The sequence below is a fragment of the Schistocerca piceifrons genome, chromosome 8, assembly GCF_021461385.2.
Source record: "Schistocerca piceifrons isolate TAMUIC-IGC-003096 chromosome 8, iqSchPice1.1, whole genome shotgun sequence".
NCBI lineage: Eukaryota > Metazoa > Arthropoda > Insecta > Orthoptera > Acrididae > Schistocerca > Schistocerca piceifrons.
Window position 1 is genome coordinate 111,403,412 of NC_060145.1, and position 21,574 is coordinate 111,424,985.

At 44.9% G+C, this 21,574-nt stretch overlaps 1 pseudogene; it reads right to left on the bottom strand.

The window, feature by feature from the left end:
- Nucleotides 1-9,374: 9,374 nt before the first annotated feature.
- On the bottom strand, nt 9,375-9,492 carry LOC124712861 (annotated as a pseudogene).
- Between the last annotated feature and the right edge of the window lie 12,082 nt (nt 9,493-21,574).

Consider the following 21,574-nt stretch of genomic DNA (forward strand, 5'->3'; position numbering starts at 1 on the left):
GTGTCGTGCAAAAGCCTACATCAAGCTCCAGTTGACTGCTGAGTACCATCTGAGACATCCTCCTCCAGACGTTTACTGTGCTACTCTAACTGTATCCATTTCAACAGTGTATGATGACTTTGGACTCCGTGTGAAATCAGGTGACACATCCATTTGTCTACAGCACTCCATCATTACAAACTTGTTTGGTCTACAGGTGCTGCTACACATTGTGTTGGGAAGATTAAACAGATGACTGCCTTCTGTTAAAGCTGTGTATAGAGACATTGCGTAGTATCTCTGTACAGTGTGCACATAAACGACTTCGAACAGTGGGTCAGTACGGTGCCAAGAGAAACTTACGTACTGCCAATAAATTCGAGAGAAATATGTGCTGAATTCTGTGCTTACAAGAAGGCTTTATTTTCTGTGCACTGTACTGGTATTAGCCGGCAGGAGTGGCCGAGCAGTTCTGGGCGCTACAGTCTGGAACCACGCGACTGCTACGGTCGCAGGTTAGAATCCTGCCTCGGGCATGAATGTGTGAGACGTCCTTAGGTTAGTTAGGTTTAAGTAGTTCTAAGTTCTAGGGGACTGATGACCTCAGAAGTTAAGTCCCATAGTGCTAAGAACCATTTGATTTGTACTGGTGTTAAGATAAAGAAAGACCCTACTGATGCAGTGCACCCCATATGTTTTATTCCATACCTCACACTATATTGCATGAACTGAAGCTATTTCTAATAGTATTTTCACTGCAAACATGCAACAGCAGAAAATACTATAAAAGCTCATTGCACACCAGTACCTCACATAGTAGATATCATGGCAGGGTGGGTGAAGCATCAAGACTTTGTTGTAAGTGACTGGAGCTGTGACAATGTGCAAGAAGATGGAAGATGGAAGAATGGCGTACTCCTCTCTGACAGCATACGTGCAGTAACTGTAGGTCCATCCAGCTGTGAGAAGACAAATGTTCTGATGTTGCTAACAGATCCGAATAGAGTCCGCTTTGGGCGTGTATGTGTATTTTCAAAAATACTGTTTCAGCCCAAATACCAATTATTATAGGAGGTACTTCAGTGCATAGATGTCGTGACATACACAACGTTCGTAAAAACTAAAGTGAAGCACAGTGTTCATATGTGACGATGTTTCTGTGGAAAATCAAAATCAAATTCGACGATATTTCTGCTTTGGTCGCCATATGGCTGGTGATGCACTTTATCTGAGTCAGACATAGTCCAGAAACCAAAAACAGCTGGTAAGGGACCATGCAAATCTAGTTATAGCATTCAAAGAGGATAATCTGAATTTAAAACAAATTAACCAGGTTTATATAGGAATTAATATTTCATTCAATGATACTGTAAAAATATGTGCAAATTGATGGAATCGCTCACAGTATGGGTTTCTCGTTATTCATAAAACAATAAAACTAAATGATGGCAGGTATACAGGGTGAGTCATAAATGAGGAAAAATATGTCGAGGACCGCATGCTGCTATGCGTAACACGTGACGCACCGTTGTTAATTTCGTTCTCCTCGGTGTACTGTGTACGTAAAACAAAAACACCTGTTAACCATTGAACGAGATACCGAAGAGCCTCACGATCACGACATGTCATTCACCCATAGATACAACACATGACACACCAATGAGCTGATGTGTACCTGCCAGCGTTTGAAAGATACGAGAAAGAACAAATCCCATCGTAATGTAGGTGAAATTGTATCAGAACTTGTGAATCACACGTTGCCAGTGGTAACGGAGTGTACAGTCCCATGTCAGGGAATGTGTGTCCTGTAAGCGGAAAGAGTGGTCAACGGCGGAAGTAAAACCGCGGCATCCGCAGCTCGTGGCCGTGCGGTAGCGTTCTCGCTTCCCACGCCCGGGTTCGGTTCCCACCGGGGTCAGGGATTTTCTCTGCCTCGTGATGACTGGGTGTTGTGTGATGTCCTTAGGTTAATTAGGTTTAAGTAGTTCTAAGTTCTACGGGACTGATGACCATAGATGTTACGTCCCATAGTGATCAGAGCCATTTTTTTTAAAACCGCGGCGTGCATGACGTGTTTACAACACCTCTGCTCACTTGCCCGATACTCGCCGTATCGACAGCTGCTAACGGTAGTGTCACAGTGTTACTGCTAAGTACCATAGAAAGTTTCACAAACGAGGAATACGCCGACATCCACCTCACCTACGGGCTTGCAGATGGAAGAGCTTACGTTGCAAGGCAACTGTATCAAGAGAGGTTTCTTAGCCGGCGCCTTCCATCCGCAAAAACGTTTTACTCTGTGGAAAGGCGCTTGAGGGAGTATGGTGCATGTGTAGCACCTCCAGGACTTAGAGGTCGTGGCCGACCGTCGACGTACAGGGCGGATGACGAAGAAAAAGTGTTACAAACTGTTGCGGAGGACCGAACAATAAGCACCAGGTCTCTCGCCACTGCGGTCGGAATGTACTATCTACTGTTACGCGAGTACTCCATTGAAATCATTACCGTCCCTTTTGGTTACAGAAGGTACAGAAATTATTGCCGGAAGACTACCAGAGGAGGCTGGACTTCTGTAACTTTATCTTACGGCGTCAGACCCACGACCAGCATTTTTCACGAACAATACTGTTCATCGACTAAGCCTATTTCACCAATGCACGAGTGGGCGGAAGAAAACCCCACACAGCACAGTGATACGAGGGTACCAACAACGATGCGGTGTCAATATCTGGTGTGGTGTTATTGATCACCATCTCATAGGGCCACATGTGCTACCACAAAGGCTTACAGGAGAGCGGTATCAGCGTTTCCTGGGTGCTACATTGCCGGAATTGTTGGAAGACGTTAGTTTGGCCTCTCGTATGAATCTGCATCATGGTGTCCCCGCTCACTTCAGCGGAACAGTGCGACGCCACCTGGACTATGCCTTCCTATCATAATGGATCGATCGTGGAGGCCCTGTTAGCATGGCCAGCAAGATCGCCAGATCTGAATCCACTGGATTTCTTTTTGTGGGCCCATCTGAAATCTGTGATTTATGAAGGAGAGGTTGCTGATGTCAACACCCTTCAACGCAGAATACAACACGCCTGTGATATTACGCAAAGAGATACAGTCATGTTGGATCGTGTTCAGCAATCATTCCTGCGAAGAGTTCAACTTTGCCACAAACATCGTGGCCGTCATTTCGAACAGCACTTATAAAGCGTCACTGCAGCTTCTGGTTATGTGTTTCTACGTTAGTTACGATTGGTACAGCTGTATTGTATTCTTTTGTATTAATTGCCACATACCTGTGTAGTTTTATTTTGTATTCTGCATCTTTGTACTCGTTTCTTAAAACTAAGTCTGGGACATAAAAACCAAATTATAAAACATGCATGTACAGTAGTGCAGCCCCCCTTGCGTACCTTTCCCTATTCCAACTAGCCACGATACATAATACCGGCCAGCGTAACAGGTACGAGATAGATGTGGGCGCTGTCATTCCTCGCAGAGTCACGCAGACCGTCTCTTGACGCCGCATGCCTCGCCTTCTCGTGAGCGGCTAGACTACCTACAATACTTCCATGTTGTGCCCTGTTGCCGATCTGTCCCCTTGACCAATGTCGTTAACACCCGAAAGTCCACTTCATATTTCCAGATTTTTACCTTTCAATTGCATTGTCATTTATTGACATAGGAACATGCGGAAAACGAATCTATGTGTGTATCTCAGTGTGTAACAATTTTGCACGATATATTTTTCCTCATTTATGACTCACCTTGTAGAGAGAACTTCCAGGAGTTCCTGTAAATGTAGCCTTGGAAAGAGGCGAGTACATCAGTATACAAGTATGCATCACCACAGTTAAATTCACATGCATGGTGGGAGCTCAGTCTGACTGGCTGGGTGTGTGTAAACAAAACATTTGCTTGCACATGGGCGCGAAAACACAAACTCTCGAATGTATAGTTGGAGGCATATGCAAGAAACTAGAAACATATTCTCATATCCTTCTGAGACTGAGCAATACAATGAGTGATCGGGTTAATGCAATCGAAAAGAAAGTAAACAGCTTAACTGAAGGGGAAATAGCTGTTATTGAGAAGGGAACATTGTGTGAATGGGTTAATGCAAATGAAAAGAGAGTAAGTGACATAACTGAAGTGAAAATAGCTGTTATTAACAAGGGAGAGCAGCATAAGAAGAAGAAGAGTGGGTAAATAAAACCTAATGCTGCACAGAAGTCCTATTAGTATACCATGATATGTCAACCAAGCTTAAAGTAATTGAGGCACGGAAGGCCGTTTGAGAGAAATTACGGCTGCTGAGATTAGGGCATTTGAAGTGGGAGCAAACACTAAGCAAAACTCTTAAGCCAGTTACAGAATTTCTCAGTTAACTCTTAGCAGAATTGTGCAATCACAACAATGCCCTTACCGATTTCATTAAGCGTCACAGTGATGCTAGGATAGGCAAAGTATTTGGTGTCAGCAGAGTAAAACCACACATGCTGGGCACACACCCTGTGAGTTTAATTGAGAACACAATACAGATCGGAGATAGACAGTTTCAGAGAACACCTGGTCTGATGAACCTTATTTTTCTACGACCCACAAAAACTGTGAATCATTTCCCTAGAGATCTGGTAATGTATCGTGAAATATTGCATTTGACTGACCTGGACAAGAATGTGAAAAGCCAAAGCACTGTGTAACACAAATCCATTATAAAACCTTTATTGGATGGTGAAAAAAGTTGCAGTGGTGATGGTACTGACATTTAGCACAAAACAGTGAGCAATCGACTCCCGCAGTATATATATTACGATGACGTCAACAAGCTGATATATTGGCTACAGTTGCCTCTGGTTATACAGCTCATTTGAACCAAGTTGTTTCAGTAATTTCTGAGCTTAAAGTGAGAGGTATCATCGAATAAGTATGGAGACTGTAGTTCGAGAACTGCACAAACCAACATGCAAAACGTACCATCGTAGAAATGTTATGAATAAAGGTTTGGGCGACCTGTGGCAGGCGTATCTTGTCTACATGAGAAAATACTCACGTATAAATAACAGATTCAAATATATTTTAATCGTCATTGATTCTTATTCAAAATTTGCCTGGCCATTACCAGTGAAAGCGAAGAGGGAAGGATGTCGCGCATGTATTTGAGCGATTGCTGCAGACAGGAAAGAATCGAAGCCCAGACAACTTTCAAACAGATCAAGGCGGCGAATTTTACAATGGATATTTCAAGACTGTGATGGAGCGGTGTGGAATACATCACTACTCGACGTTCACTCACCTGAAGGCGAGTATCGTGGAATGTCTGAACAGAACAGTGAAAGCCCAAATGTCGATGCGATTCAATCTCCGTGGCTTACTCAAATGGGCCGACTTCCTCCCGCAAATAATTGCAGAGCATAATCAAACCAGACTTCGCACAATAAAAATGAGGTCAATCGATGTTCATGACAACAGACGTCTAGAAACATTATACAGTTGCATTAAAATTGTAGATCCTCACAAACAGCAGTTGAATGCAAGTGATTTAGTACGCATTACAAAACACAAACAGTATTTCAGAATTCATACATGCCAGACTGGTAAACCGAGATATTCACAATTTCAAAAGTGCAGAGAACGAATCCTAGAATCTCCTTCTTAAAGGACAGCAGTGGTACTGAAATTACAGGATGCTTTTACACAGAAGAGTTACAGGAGAGTTCGGAACCAGAAGTGTGTCTCGTGGAGAGTGTCATATGGCGTCGAGAGATCGAAGCGTTAGTTAAATGGGTTAGTTTTCCTGCATCAAAAAACAGCTGGATCGATGTTGGTGACTTGCTACATAATAGGGTGCGCAGATCACAACCACTTCAGTACTATAATATGCGTAATAAGAGACGCATTAAAGGAGGAGGCGGTGTTCTCGACAAACTACCAGTCGACTTACACATTCCTGGATATAACTTCTGCGGACCTGGAACATAACTTCATAAATAATTGGCAACGGGTGATAAAGGGATAAGTCTACTCGGCGAAGCGTGCATGGAACAAGACCTCGCTTCGCAGCAAACTAAGACTGGCACGCAGTGATGAAGGGATAAGTCTACTCTACGAAGTGTGTATGGAACACGACATCGCTTACGCAGAAAATAAAGATCGTCACACTGCAGATAGAATTTTAGCTGATAAAGCTATGCGAGAAGGGAAGTTCGTATAGGTAGACGCGTTGCAGAATTTGCAGGTGAAGAAACCATGCGCGGTAAAGTTAAGTTGGACTTAGATATGAAGAAGTTCAGCTAAGGAAGAAGACAGCTAAAGTGTGCATGTAAAACTAAATTCTGACAGCGATGTACGCAGCTAAAAGCGCCCTGAATCAGAAAGGAGCGATAAAAAGAAGGTCGATTAAACCACCCAGGGTTCTACCAACATCCAAGATGTCGGGTGGAGTTAGCTTCCTCATTCCTGCCCTAGGCGGTCTCTCGGCAGTGGGCTCACTGGGCGGGGGTGCTGCGTCTATTACCAGGACAGTCAAGGGTGCTCAAAACTCTCAGGAGCAACTGCAGGAGGCACGAAGACATAACCACATAATAGAGGCAGCGACCATCAGAAAAGCACTATAATTGAAACCATACAAGGACGGACCAAGTCTCTTCATAAACAAATCAAAGCCCCCTAGCAGTCGTGCTATACAGGGCACTTACAAATACAGATCTGCTTAGGTTTGTTAAGACGAAATTCACCATTCTGAGGTGTATGTTTGTAGAATACATTACCGAAGAGTTTGTGGAAATCAGGAGAACGCGGAATTATGAAACTGGAACTCACTGGGTAGCATATGTTAAAAAAATAAATAAAAATAACATCTACTATGTCGACTCATTCGGCGACCTGAAAACTCCAGAAGAATTATACTTGACAGGCAATTTGCGACGCTACTAAGACTTTCATACATTCCTCCGTGGTCGCCTATGCATCACGTTCCTCCTGACGTTTACGGATGATATTTAAGGACGGGAATTTCCCACCAACTGATTTAAGCGTTGGAGATTGAAGCATCGCGCTGATTGGACTGGAGACATACAACGCCATCCCAAATATCACGGAGGCTACCAATAAACTGCATCTGAAATTAATGTTAAAAACGAAATTGTGGAAGTTGAACCTGGTGCATACGATACTGATGACTTAAACGAAGCTTTAAAACCCTCTGGAAAAGGGGATTGAGCTCCGTGCAAACATCAGTACACATAAATCTGAAATGGAAAAAATGGAAATGAGCGTTTGGCGTCATTGGCCGGGAGGCCTCTTGCGGGGCAGGTCCGGCCTCCTTGGTGCAGGTCTTACTACATTCGACGCCACATTGGGCGACCTGCGCGGCGGATGGGGATGAAATGATGATGAAGACAACACAGCAGCCAGTCCCTGAGCGGAGAAAATCTCCAACCGAGCCGGGAATCGAACCCGAACGGTGAATGCAGAAAGGTTCACTACGGCCACTACTGGATTTCACAAAGGGACATGTTTTGAAGACGGATACCAGTAAATTTTACAAATCTGATCAGACACTGGTTATTCTCCCTGTCAGTACAATCCGTATTGAGTGTAAGATTGCAACGAACTGATAGCTTAACGATACACTGATTCATCGAATTTATAGATTTTTCCCATCAGTTGGAGGAGAGAATAAGATTTTTGAGATGCCTACCGACGCTATGTATCTTCCAGTGACAGTTCAGACATTGGACTGCCTCAAGCTGCGTATTGTGGACCAGAACACCAACTTGCGGACTTTCATGGTAAGGAAATCGTTGTGCGGTTTCATTTAAGACAGGATGGGCGAAAGGTATAAAACCAGCTGACACAGCGCACTGCACAGCACTTCGCAGAAGAACCGTGAGGTGATAACGTGCGAACTACACGTTTCTCAAGTCAGTCGGTTTGAAACCTCGCAATGACGTGTTCGCTCAATATATCACACCCAGTTGAATATGATGAGCGAATCATACACTAGGAATACTTCTCACATAAACCTTATGCTTCAACGAAATTTAACAAGAACGATGAAATTTAACAAGAACGATGAAATTTAACAAGAACGATGAAATTTAACAAGAACGATGAAATTTAACAAGAACGATGAAATTAGGATTGTCATCTAGCACCAAGACGCTTTAACTCTTCCATGCTAGAGTTTCATATATATGGATGGATCATTTAAGAAAAAGGATGGCAGTCATACAGTGGCATCAAAGTTTACGAGTAATGCTTTCGCATTCCTGTGCCAGAAAGGACGACATAAGCTTAACGGAGTAGAGATTGATCGTACATATGATGTCGGCATAGCATCAACCCTTAAAACATGTGTCTCATCACCGTCCTCGTATTTGAATGGTTTAGAAAATACAGGATGTTTCATAGACGAGCCTGTGGGCAGAACAGGAGGCGAGTTCCGACGATTTACTGCATACATACGTCTAAAAATGCTTGTGGGGTACTTTGAGGTCATGCAGCGAATTGTTATGAATGCTAAACAGGAACTTATTCTGGAATACAGTGCAACGGGTGGCAGCTCATACTTTGAAGGGGGTCAAGAGGAGAATCGGACCATCGTCAATAGAATTGTATTGAAAATGCCGCACATCACTGTGGCAGACGAGGAGTGTTTGAAACTTTTAAAAGTTCTTATACAGGTACGTCATTTACTTTCCGCTCATGGAAGGTTTTTGAGTATCCAGTCCTGCCAGCAGCGAGACGACAAATATGGTCTATTAAAACCTCGGTGCAGCTGGAAACTGCGAAATTCACAGAAGGACGAATTTAGCAAATGATTCCACCATATTTCCCAACTGTAATTTAACTAATGCCAGAGACTACTTGAATTCAGAATTCTGTCTGTATGACATTTTACTACTACAGTGGGAGCAGAATGTATACAGTGCAACATTCGACATGAATGCAAAGTTCTGGACTTCTTACTATGAAGGTGCTGAAGAAACGGAAATTCAAAGAGTTGGCGCAAATCAGCGTAACAGACTCTTCTAAGCAGAATGAGATAATTAATAGAGGACCAATAGATGTGCAAATCAAATTTGAGACCTCATCAATTTCCCCAGAACTCATTGCACTGTATGGTCTAGTTCTACCCACTTACTAGTGTTGTGTAGCGTGCTGCATAAATGACGAAGTGCTGTGTCATACCCAGCACTCCGTCTTCAGGCCACGAGTGGCCTACCGGGACCATCCGACCGCCGTGTCATCCTCAGGGAGTATGCGGATAGGAGGGGCGTGGGGTCAGCACACCGCTCTCCCGGTCGTTATGATGGTATTCTTGACCGAAGCCGCTACTATTCTGTCGAGTAGCTCCTCAATTGGCATCATGAGGCTGAGTGCACCCCGAAAAATGGCAACAGCGCATAGCGGCCTGGATGGTCACCCATCCAAGTGCCGACCACGCCCGACAGAGCTTAACTTCGGTGATCTCACGGGAACCGGTGTAGCCACTGCGGCAAGGCCGTTGCCGTGTCATACCCAGAGCGTTTCACATTGACAACTTGGAGTGTGAACGTCTTTGCTGACATTCAACTTTTCTATAATGAGTGCAGAAAATTCATATTTAAAGTTGTTGCATTCATAATATACACAGAAGATGCTAGTATAATAGGGACATTCTCAGCAAGCATTGCATTACTAAGGTATTTTAGGGATGTGGAGTGTGCTAAAACACGGGCGAGTGCGAAGTGGCTAACACGTTTCTTTCATGGACTTCACTGGGACGATCCTGGCATACCTAAGAGATATGATGACGTCACACCGAATATTCGATCATCTACGTCAAAGGCGAGGAGAAGATAGGTCACATGGATTCAGCGAATCTTCAAGACTGTATCTTTGCAAGACCTGGAATTCTACAGGTGACCTGCTTCCTATTCATCAGCTCAAGAAGATGTTTGAAAATAGTGTTGTGTTTCCTTGTGAAAGTGTTAAATTACTTTTAAGTTGGATTAATGAAAATAATTGAATTTTTTACCTCACTCTCTGTGTTTTTCTTTCTTACTACCAAGTTCCCACTTAGATAGTATGTATATGTGTCCAAATTCTACGTCTGTGGCTTTGTTCAAGCACAGGTGATATAATTTTAGATCTGTTTGCAATATTTCTTTGGAAGCGGACACGATCACGTGACACTTTTCTCAGATACCTATATGTGCAGTACGATAGGCGAAATCCCATGCAATCATTACATACTTTCTTGTTTTCCTCCATCTTAAATGTCACCTCTCTCATGCTTCATACTAATACCTTGTACATCTTGTCTTTATATACATTTGTAAGGGTAGGGATTTGTGAAATATCAATCAAGATGTATGCTAACGAATAACAATTTTTAATACACTACTGGCGATTAAAACTGCTACACCAAGAAGAAAAGCAGATGATAAACGGGTATTCATTGGACACATATATTATATTAGAACTGACATGTGATTACATTTTCATGCAATTTGGGTGCATAGATCCTGAGAAATCAGTATCCAAAACAACCACCTCTGGCCGTAATAACGGCCTTGATACGCCTGGGCATTGGGTCAAACAGAACCCGGGCCCACAGCATGCCAGGCAAACACGTTACCACTCAGCTAAGCAGGTAGACAGAGGTACATAATTCATCATCGTAATCTCCAGCAGTGCCTCAGCTTAGGGATGGAGCTAGGTACAATCATCCGACCTATCTCATTCGTTTGGAGAACGAAATATGTTTCTCAACAGACAGTACACTGACCTGATTTTTCTACCAGCCGAAATCAGCCAGTTCCTCAACTAAAACTGTAATTTCTCTCACAAGCCTGGATTGACCATGCAAAACAAGTATTATTCTTTTCATTTTTAATTTAAGCCTGCTTGTTCTTGATATCCACAAGGAGTTTGATATAACTGGACCCTCCTTTTAACGCCTCACAGGCATATGGATGTAGAGGTGTGGTATCTGGCTGAGTGCTTTAGCTGATCCTCTTACTTCCATTTCGGAAGACCAGGCGAGTATAGCACCCAAGGTGAATTCACGATACCACTTGGCGATTGATGTACTCCGAAGTATAACGTTATTATCACCCCAGATGTACTGCAGGCTTTTCTCCTCAGCAGCACCTTGCTGTCCGGGAGGGTGAGTCAATTTGCAGCAGAATAGAACGCAATCTCCGGCACCTGGAGGCATGCATCTAGAAACCTGACTGGGTCGTGAACCCCAAGCTGGATTCTTAATTCTAGTGAATGACATACGCCCCTCGCAGACCCTGGAAACGACTGAACATTCTAGAGGGGTCATGCCGCATGTCCTTCACTACCAGGGTGGGAGAGAGCACTACCGCTAGCCATGGGTTCCTTGTCGCTAACGGTACCAATAAAACTATGTCTAGGTGAAGACCATGACTGTGTCCACCTGATGGATGATGGCGTTGGGGAGGAGGCGCCTTCTGGGGTGAGTGGTATGCGCTGAGGCGCACATACCTTTCACTGCCAGTGAGGTTGAACAGTCCACCTTTCTGCTAGTTGTTCCACCCAATCAAGTATTTTCCTCCTCTTCGTCCAAAAGGGTGAGGTGGCATTACCTTTCAGCGTCCTCAGCTTCTGCCATTTCATGCAACCACTCGGGTATTTGATCCACTCCTAATTTGTTGTTGTGGAGCCATCGGTCCATCTCATGGATGTCCTCTACAACAGGATATTGATTGTACGAAACAACAACACAAACGATTGATACTTAATTTACTACAGCGGAATACTGATTATACATAACTACGAAAAAAAAAATAAAAAGTTCAGACCAAATGGAAGTGATGACTCCTTCATCCTCATTGCATACCCCTGCTAGATTCTCCTCCACCTCTTCCTCCATAGCAACATCCACAACAATGAAGAATATGTGTTTCACACAATTGTATACAATGACAAAAATGCCTAACAGCAATATATTACAAATGTACTTACGTTCTTGCTGCGTTTTGGCCTCCAGAAGTCGCTCAAGGTCGGTCACGTGCCGCTTCAATGCTGCAACAGCGAGATCACAAATTTTATAAAACAATTTAACACATAAAGAGCTGCTTTCTGAACATGTAAACTATCACAAACAGAATTTTGAGAATCACTTACACGATCGTAGCATAACCTCTTTGGCTTGCTGCTGCTGTCGACTTTCAGCTTCCCGCTTACATTAAGTTGGCCAGCATTTTCGGAATGAATGCTGCTATAGCAAGAAAAAAAAAGAAATTTGATAATCACTTGTTACGAAATTATATCGCAATTTCGGAGAATTTGAATACTTTGCTGTGAAATTTTATAACTGTCACAATTTGAACTTATAATTTATTTATAAACACTTAAATGGCAATTGCCCCAAATTAGGCCGTTTCCCGTCACCAGTGCCGCTGGAATTGCTACTGGCTAGCCATTTCATATTGCAAGAATCTCATTGACACAACTAGGCAATGTCAAGGACTGATGATGGTTGTGGGGAGGGGCGGGGCGGGGGGGTGGGAGGGTTGGACTTTATATACCTTCAGACTCTGTGCTGTGTCAAAACGCACGGGGTACGTTCGCCCTTACTGGTGCTGAGCGTCCTGCGTGATAAATCAATGATGACACCTGGTGGTCACGATAATATACGTGTATGATGTGGTAAAACCAAAATAAAACTGTGCTCTAGATGATATGAGAGCGTCTACGGAATATCGCCCTCGCTGCGTCCAGAGATGATGGCTGAGCGACGCGCAGCAGCCGGCCGCTATTGCGAAGAATCGACAGCATCGATGATTATTACATTAATTGTTAAAAGTTGGCGTGGCGTTGCGTGTTTGTTCGTTTTAGATGGTTCCTATTGTACAACGAAAAGGGTTGGTTAGTTCCCGGATAGACCTCTCACCGACCAAGAGGTGGTAGTGGTGTATATCAGGTCTGATCTTACAGCGTTTCACTGCGTGGTGAAGTGAGGCTACTCAGTTGACACCTAAGTCTTGGGAGAGTGCACGGAATTTTGTTGATTATAGTTGTGGGAACAGTTTCGTTCGTAAAATTTGCTGGGGTGAGTCCCGCGTGAGCGTGATTTAATTGAGAGATTGCTTTGTTAGGTGCTGAGTTTTGTGGAATCGGTGTGACCGATATCCCGTCTGCATTGTATGTTGAGTGCTCGCGACGCGCCCAGAGGTAATTGGGTTGCTTGTCGTTTTTATTGAGGTGGTTTGGTTATTGTGCGTGTGTGTATCGAGAAGGGAAAGCCTCGAACACGTGTTGGTAGTTGTATTTTCAAGACCACTAGCTTGCTGCTGACAGCGAATTGGCTCATAGAACGACGAACTGTTTCACTATACGGTGATGATGTGCACGTATCACTGAGTAGACAAGCGATAGTAAATTGAAGGAATCATTTAACGAGCTACATGTAGCTAAACCAACACTTGATTCATCAAGGTGACGAGTGGCCGATTTAAATGGTAGGGAACTTAGCGGGTCGCGTGTGGTCAACGCCTGAAGAGGTCAAGATTTGCTTTTAAATTGTAACTTAAGGTTAGTTGAAAAGTGGCGGTGACATTTAGGATTTTTGTTTTATTTTTTTTTATTACTTGTTTCCGTATTGTGGGGACTGATAATATATTTGCTGGCAGTCGTTCACTGGTGATAACCAACGTGTATTGAGATACCTAGAAGGAAAATAAATCCAATTTTATTGGGGTTAAAGGAAACTTCCCAGTCTATTCAACTGGTATCTAGTGTGAATATATCTATATCATTTTCGGAAGTATAAAAGAGTGTAATTTAGAGATATTGATACAGTGGAGTCAAATGGTTCAAATGGCTCTGAGCACTATGGGACTTGACTACTGAGGTCATCAGTCCCCTAGAACTACTTAAACCTAACTAACCTAAGGACAGCACACACATCCATGCCCGAGGCAGGATTCGAACCTGCGATCGTAGTGGTCGCGCGGTTCCAGACTGTAGCGCCTAGAACCGCTCGGCCACCCCGGCTGACACAGTGGAGTCGATATCACGTATAATGTGGTGTTTGGTAAAAGGTTCTTGAACGAATGAAATCATAAATAAGCTACTGAAAGTAGACCTTCTCAAAATTAAAGAAAAGATTTCAACTAAGGGAAAAGTTTTCTAAACGATGAATAAGTTTAATTGAAGTAATTGAATTATTTACGGAAAGGCCAAAGATTTTGCTATTAGCAAAGATTCGTTATTCTGTGACGCATGCGAAGTCTCATCACTTACATATTATCGCTACGTCGAGTTGGAAAAATATTTAAGGGAGAATTAAAAATGTTTTAATTCCTAACAGTAGTGATGGAAGTGTCCATAAACAGAATAATCATTTCAAGATGGTAGACAGATTGGTATTGTAGTACAAGTAATAAAATAGTTCCGAGTTTATGTCAGAGTACGTACTGCATTGTGAAAAGCTCGTTGCGAAAGATAACAATTGCTAGTTGGATGTCGCATTTATCATCACGCAAGATAATCAGGTACTGAAATTAAAGTAATTTGTTGCTCTGACGAGATCAGTATCGTAGACAACGAGAGTGGTTCATTAAATAGGCCCATTTATTCACTAATGCTTAACTTCAGTAATCATTGGCATGTGAATATTGTTAAGTGATTATTCGCAGTTCTGTCGTGGCTCGGTACGATTTCGGCGTCGTGTCTAGGCAGGGTCTTGGTCCCATTATTTGGCAGACAGGCTGTTTGCATGGTCAGGGGTTGAGGTGGCTGCAATATTAATTGTACTAAGGCTGATTTCGTGTCCGATTAGTTCATTGCCAATGTGATTGCGGCGCGGGCTAGATTCTTGTCGTCATCAGAGGCTCCTCTCCAACTGGAATCCTCTGCAATTAGATAGCGATCTGTAGTCTTAACATCAATTTAAAAATAAGAAACTGTACCTAATTAAAGGTGTGGTGGTCGACTGGTGGCCTAAGGATACTCTGCAGTAACGGCACAGAGACGTTGGTACAGTACGATCCCTTGTCGTTGTCAATCGATCTTGGGTACTGCCAGTCACGGACCAGCACAACTCCACCCTCTATTTTGCAGAGGACTAATAGAAACTCAGAATTCCATACCAGCAAGTTATAACACTCCTTTTTGTTCAAGCAGACTCAAGCAGGCTTGGAGCAGGAACAGACAGATAGATAGAACTTTCGAAAACATCCTTTGTTTTCTGGCAATCGACTGCATGTTGCTGAAAAAGTGGATGCAGCTGTTAGCTTTAAAAAAACATCCTTTGTTTCTTCTGGGACAAACAGATCGCCTGGCACTTCCGACATCAGCTGTATCCCTCGAAATACATGTTGTTGTTCGTTAGGGTAGAGCTCTGGGAGGAGATTGAATCTAATGTCCATGGTAGATATCTACCCTCATGCGCCTCGGGCATGGTAGCTCACATTACAATCATCGGCCAATTGCTTTAAACCACTGGCCAGCCACTGAATATCTACAGACCCCACGTGGTGCCCGATAACCTTGGAAAACAAATCTATTGTCCATGTTAGACACCCACTGCAGCACACCCCGTGAATGGCTGCTGATGTAACTATGGTTTGCCGACTTCCATTGAATGGTGGCCAATTATTGAACATCTGCAGACCCCTCTGAGGCGCTGAGGGGTAGCATACTGAAGAGGCTGCCTATAGTAAATGGGTGGGTGGTGCTGCAAGGAAGTGGAGGTAGGCCCACTGTCTGCGGTCCGATAATGTTGCGTAATATGGCAGGTCCCATAGTGCCACTGCAGGCCGCTAGATATGCACCAAGCAGCATGTGCCAGACCTCGCACAACTACTCATTCAACAACAGATCACCGCATGAGCGATACTCCTCGACTGACAGCCACCTGCGCTCGCTGATGCGCTCACACATTCTCACCTATATAAACGTAGTCAAGGCCAGATGCACCCCTGAAAAGATGCACATCAAGGAGGAGTACAGTATCAGAGTAATGTTGACTGGTGAATGTGCCATGTTCTAAGATTTGGAGGCCAGTAAGCCTATGCAACGTTATACCTCGTCTCATCATAACATCCTCATATGGCAAGAGGTAGAAACATATAATGCATCCAGTAACATTGTCAAAACGCAATCATTTTGATGTTCCATGTGTTATTTTGTGGGCAGTTATAATGACCTCCAAATCTTTGAACATAATACACTGACCAGTTAATGCTATTGTGACAATGTACTTTTCCCCATATCCATCTTTTCAAGAGTAAATTTGGCCTTGACTTCATATTTATGGATTCAGTGGGCAGTTGCGTTGAATAATACAAATGGAGGAGCTCTTGGAAGAACAGGATTTTCAGTGAATGTACTGGCCTGCCCGTTCACTCTACTTAGCAGCTTGACCAGATGCACCAACGAACATCTAACTGTTGTCAACTGCTCTGATGGAGAAATGGAACCCCTATCCCAAAAACTCGTTCCAAACTCTGTGGCCAGTATGGGAGCACACTGCTGAGCATACACTGCAGTCCATGGTGATAACGCACCATATTAAAAACCATCTGCCGCCTTTTTGAATGTCCAGAACACCATCATAAATTGCGGCACCTTTGGCGTAATTATTGTGTTTGAATGAAAGTGTTATTTCTATTTGTTTCAATGTGTATTTCTTTCAGTAAGTTCTGTACTGTACCATGTTGTAGTAGTTCTATCTGTGTATGATCCAAGTTTCATCGAGCTTCAAGCGGCGATCAAAAAGTTTCCATTTGAGTGTATTGCTGCAACTTGTGTTCAGTCATGTGCATCGCCGATGAGGGTACGCAAGGTGTTAGTGTGATACTATACTGCAGTGCCTGTTGTAAGATGGCAGCTTGAATGAGTGTTAATTTAGCATCTTACATGAGATTTTATACATCGTAACAAGGATGTCATACTTTGGTGATAGTGGACAGATTTGCCTATCAAAATATACGGTATATAATATAAAAAGGTATGACTCTTGATTCTACTATATTAACACACCGAACCCAAATCCTGCATGTCAATGAGCAAAAGGTGAAAAAAAGCTGCTGGATGAGACGCTTTAGTTTGTGATGGGGTTGCACAGCCACGGCCTGCGTACAACGAAAGTCTTTTAACAGGGGTGTGGCGAGGGAGACCCACCAAGTGATACATCGAACGTAGTAGGCAATGCCGCAGCACTGCCTGTGATGGAGAAATTCTTTAGAAAATTGCGTTGGGGAATTTGAAGATGAATACAAACAGACCTGAGACGCAGTTAAAAGAGAGTCGCATTTAGTGATCACATGAAAGGTCCGTGCTGCGCTCGTGATGTACACATGTAACTTTTAGGCGTCAGGAGTGGTCACAAAATGTCCAATAGGCTGAAATGAAATCGGAAGGAGTAGAAGTGGCGAGATTATGACGCAGTTTGAAGGTACACCCTTTGGGATTGGCGGGGGTAGTTTCCACAAGATGAAAGGAACACTCCCATTGGTCTAAAAAGCCCGTGATGCGAAGCACGTGAGAACACAGGTGGGGGGATTGGGGGGGGGGGGGGGGAGTTTGCTGTGAAAGACAGAATACCGAAAACTTCGTGGACTGTCCTTTGAACCAGCGTCAAGTGTAGAACAGGGCACATCGCGCTCTGCACGACGCCATAAGAGGAATTTTGTGTGAACACTGCGCTCACTTTGGCTGACATTCAGCTAGAAATTAGCTGAAGAGTTGTTGAGCCCGATAGCGGAGAAACGAAACAAAAAAATGGTTCAAATGGCTCTGAGCACTATGGGACTCAACTGCTGAGGTCATTAGTCCCCTAGAACTTAGAACTAGTTAAACCTAACTAACCTAAGGACATCACAAACATCCATGCCCGAGGCAGGATTCGAACCTGCGACCGCAGCGGTCTTGCGGTTCCAGACTGCAGCGCCTTTAACCGCACGGCCACTTCGGCCGGCAGAAACGAAACAGCCACGTAGTTAATTGTTCTTGCGAGAACTGAGAGGGCGTTGAAGTATACATGCTGCCCCATGCATCCCCGTGTATATCGCCATATTTTCCAGACTAGGGATGACTGCATGTTTTCCTCACCTAACAAGAAACATAGGGCTGTTTCAGCTGATAAAATTAGTAACGATTTTGATTAGCTTTTTATAGGATTTTCAGAGTGCGAGAGCGGCCATGCAGCCGACAACACGTCGCAGCTGAAGATAAATGCCGCTGGCAGAGGCGTGAAATTATTGGATCACCAGCTTGCGTCCACTGTGAACACGAGCAACCTTGAGTTATCTTTTGCATATGTTGCCACAAATGCTATCCATCCTCCATAGACTTGATTGTCATCCTAAATAGTACCAAACTTAGAACCAGAATCGGATGATCTGACGTAATATTGGCCAACTCAGACAGTGTTCCACCGTCCAGACGTAAGAAAAAACTTGCAGAGAACCTTCTATTTAGATTTTATATTGTTGTGTTCAGTGTTATTTCTGCTAATCAGGATGTAATACATTATCTCGTCAGTTGTCCTGAAATTGTCATGTAAACTAGTGTGCTTCGTTCACAACAATACAGAAATTAAGACAATCTTGTACAGATAAACACCGATGTGTCCTGTCGTAGAATAAGGGTCCACTCCTAACCCCAGTAATTTATTCTAGTGATGCTAACGCGCTCACAGGGTGTTTTTGTTGATGTCTGACGAATGTGAAAAAGAGTGGAGTGTCAGACTGTGCTGTTAAGGAGAACAATACAATGTTCTTTGGACACGCATGCAGGAATTTCAGAGGGAACAATGCATCATTCTTCTTAACAACATTGGGACTGCAGTATCATATCTGTGCGCGGATAGCAGGCAGCAACACTGAATGTAAATATTCTCCCCTGCACAGGGATCACATTATGTGTGTATGAGTTCAGGTTAAGAAGCAGGAACGACGACAGGTAAATGTTTAGGTCTGACCATGAATCGCGCATGGATAGCCAAAGCAGGAATTCCGGGTTCGACTCTCAGTCAGACACAAATTTTCAATGTCGTCACTCTCTTATACAGCTGATAGTTGTCCATATTCGCAGCTGCGAATACATTTCAAGTCTGAATGTGGCTTAGTTAGCGTGGCTTTCGAAAGGAAACTTTTTGATCGCCCCTTATATGTTACTTGGCAATGACGCATTGTGTGGAAGTTACTTTCGTCTTTCAGTTCTGCACACCAGTGCACTTACCCTTTCTTATCAGCTACTACAATCTTGAAGACTAAAGTTCTGTTCTGGCCGAAATGTCCCCATCACTATATTCCTGCCTGAAACAGAATTTTGCATGTAACTCTTCAGGCTTTCCCGGCGATCTAATGACATCTTGGGTTGTCGGTTGTTCTGCCGGATATCAGCGTCGTACTTGCACGATATTTCGGTCACGTATCTCGTGACCTTCATCAGGTGCGACCTGAGACTGCTCCTCGAGTGGACCTGGTCCAGTATTTATGCTTATGGCCTTCCCCCTCCACCAACGGCTGCAGGCGCTTCCTCTGTGGTCCGCGCCCATTCCCTGCGACCTGCTGGAGCGTTGCTGCTCCGTTTTCCGTCCGCTGCGGTTCTAGGTGTTCCCTCTGCGGTCCGCGCCCACCAAACCCGCTCCTGGGGGTTTCATCTACGGTCTGGGGTACCACGCGGGTTTGGTGGGCGCGGACCGCAGAGGGAACACCTAGAACCGCAGCGGACGGAAAACGGAGCAGCAACGCTCCAGCAGGTCGCAGGGAATGGGCGCGGACCACAGAGGAAGCGCCTGCAGCCGTTGGTGGAGGGGGAAGGCCATAAGCATAAATACTGGACCAGGTCCACTCGAGGAGCAGCACTCGCAGTCGAGCAGCCGACCCGAGCGGAACGCTGCTCTCTGCACCTGGCGTAGCTGCCCGCTGATGGCTCCTCGGAGTGGTCTCTAACAAGCTGCAACTGGCGTAGCTGCCAGTGACGCTCTACTGAGCGGCACGAACCCGCGCAAGCCGCTTAACGCTTTCGGGCGCTAGGCGGCAAGAGCTTCGGCTCAACTTCCTGCAACTTCGGTTGTAAATCTCCCCAGCGGGACTCTCCCGTTCTTTGGTAGGGTAATCTCAGTGTCAGGGGCCCGTTCACGTCGGATAACCCCGCGCACTGTAGGCCGCTCTCTTCAACCCGCGCTCTCTTGCGCCGCGCATTGCACTCCGCGCAGATAGGTCGTAGGGACACCCCTCTTCTGTAGGAACACGATACACAGCGCTTTCGCTAAAAAGCAAATATTGTTGCTTCTTGAAAAAGAGCAAAATCGTCGTGCATCCATCCTTCCCTATCCAAATAAATAAATACTCCCGAAACAGCAAAGATGTCCGATCTTTCCTGTGCTTCCCCACCACTCACCCGCAGCAAAGCTGCAGCACAAGAGGCGGTAATGCCGGCTACTCCCGCCATCATTTCCGTCCCACTGTCCACCTTCCAAGAGCAGGTTGCCTTGAAGGATAAACAGATCGCGGAACAGCTGGAGCTGATCGCAGAGCTGATGGGCAGCGAAAACACACAAACAGAAACACCCACACCACACACACACACACAGACACCTGCTGAACAACAGAAGGACATGCCCCCTATCTCACCTCTGGCGGCCCAGGCACCGACGGAACCGGATCCAGAGCCGACAGAGGACACAACAAACACAGATAAAGACGGACCGTGGCAGCAGGTCGGCCCAAGGCGCAAGCAGCAGCCAAATACGCAAACAAGTGAGCCCACAAACTCACGAGGCAACGGCCGAGCGCTGCTGCCAACACCATCCACATCACGTACAAACAACAATAACAACACAGGGACCAACACAAACAACCCTGCGACTGCAGCAACCACAAATATACAAGCAGCTACGCAGAACACAAACAACACCGCGACTGGCTTCCCACCGGTCATCATCCGCAACTACGGAGACCTAAGTCTCCTAAACAAGGAATTTAACAATCAGCACAGCCCCACAACATACTACTCCAAGCTCACCGGGGAACACGCCGCACTGTACGTGGCGAACAAAGCAGACTACACGAATCTACTGGACTTTCTCAAAAAAAAAGGAAGGTAGAACACTTCACGTACAGGACAGTCCTGGAAAAAACTCAGCAGTACGTGATAAAGGGGATGGACTCACGAACCCCGACCGACACAGTACACAATGAACTCTCTGCTCTCGGGTGGGAGTGCATTCGGGCAAACCGAATGTCAGAGTTCGGCACAGCGAGACCGTCTCACAACTACATGGCAGAGATGGCCGACACGGCCAAATCCCGCGACCTGCTGAAGTTGAAGCTATTTCTTCACATGGTCGTAAATGTAGAAATTTACAACACGCCGCGCACCCCCCAACAATGCCACAACTGCCAGCGCTATGCGCACGCGGGTATCAGATGCGGTCTCGCACCCCGCTGCCGCATTTGCGCTGGCGGTCACACAACCTAACGCTGCAAACTCCCCCATACAGCACCTCGCAAGTGCGCCAACTGTGGTGCTGCCCATCCGGCAAACTACAGAGGGTGCATTGCTTACAAAGCAGCTCTGAGGCGCAAAATCGCGAAACATGCGAAACCTACCGCCAATCACA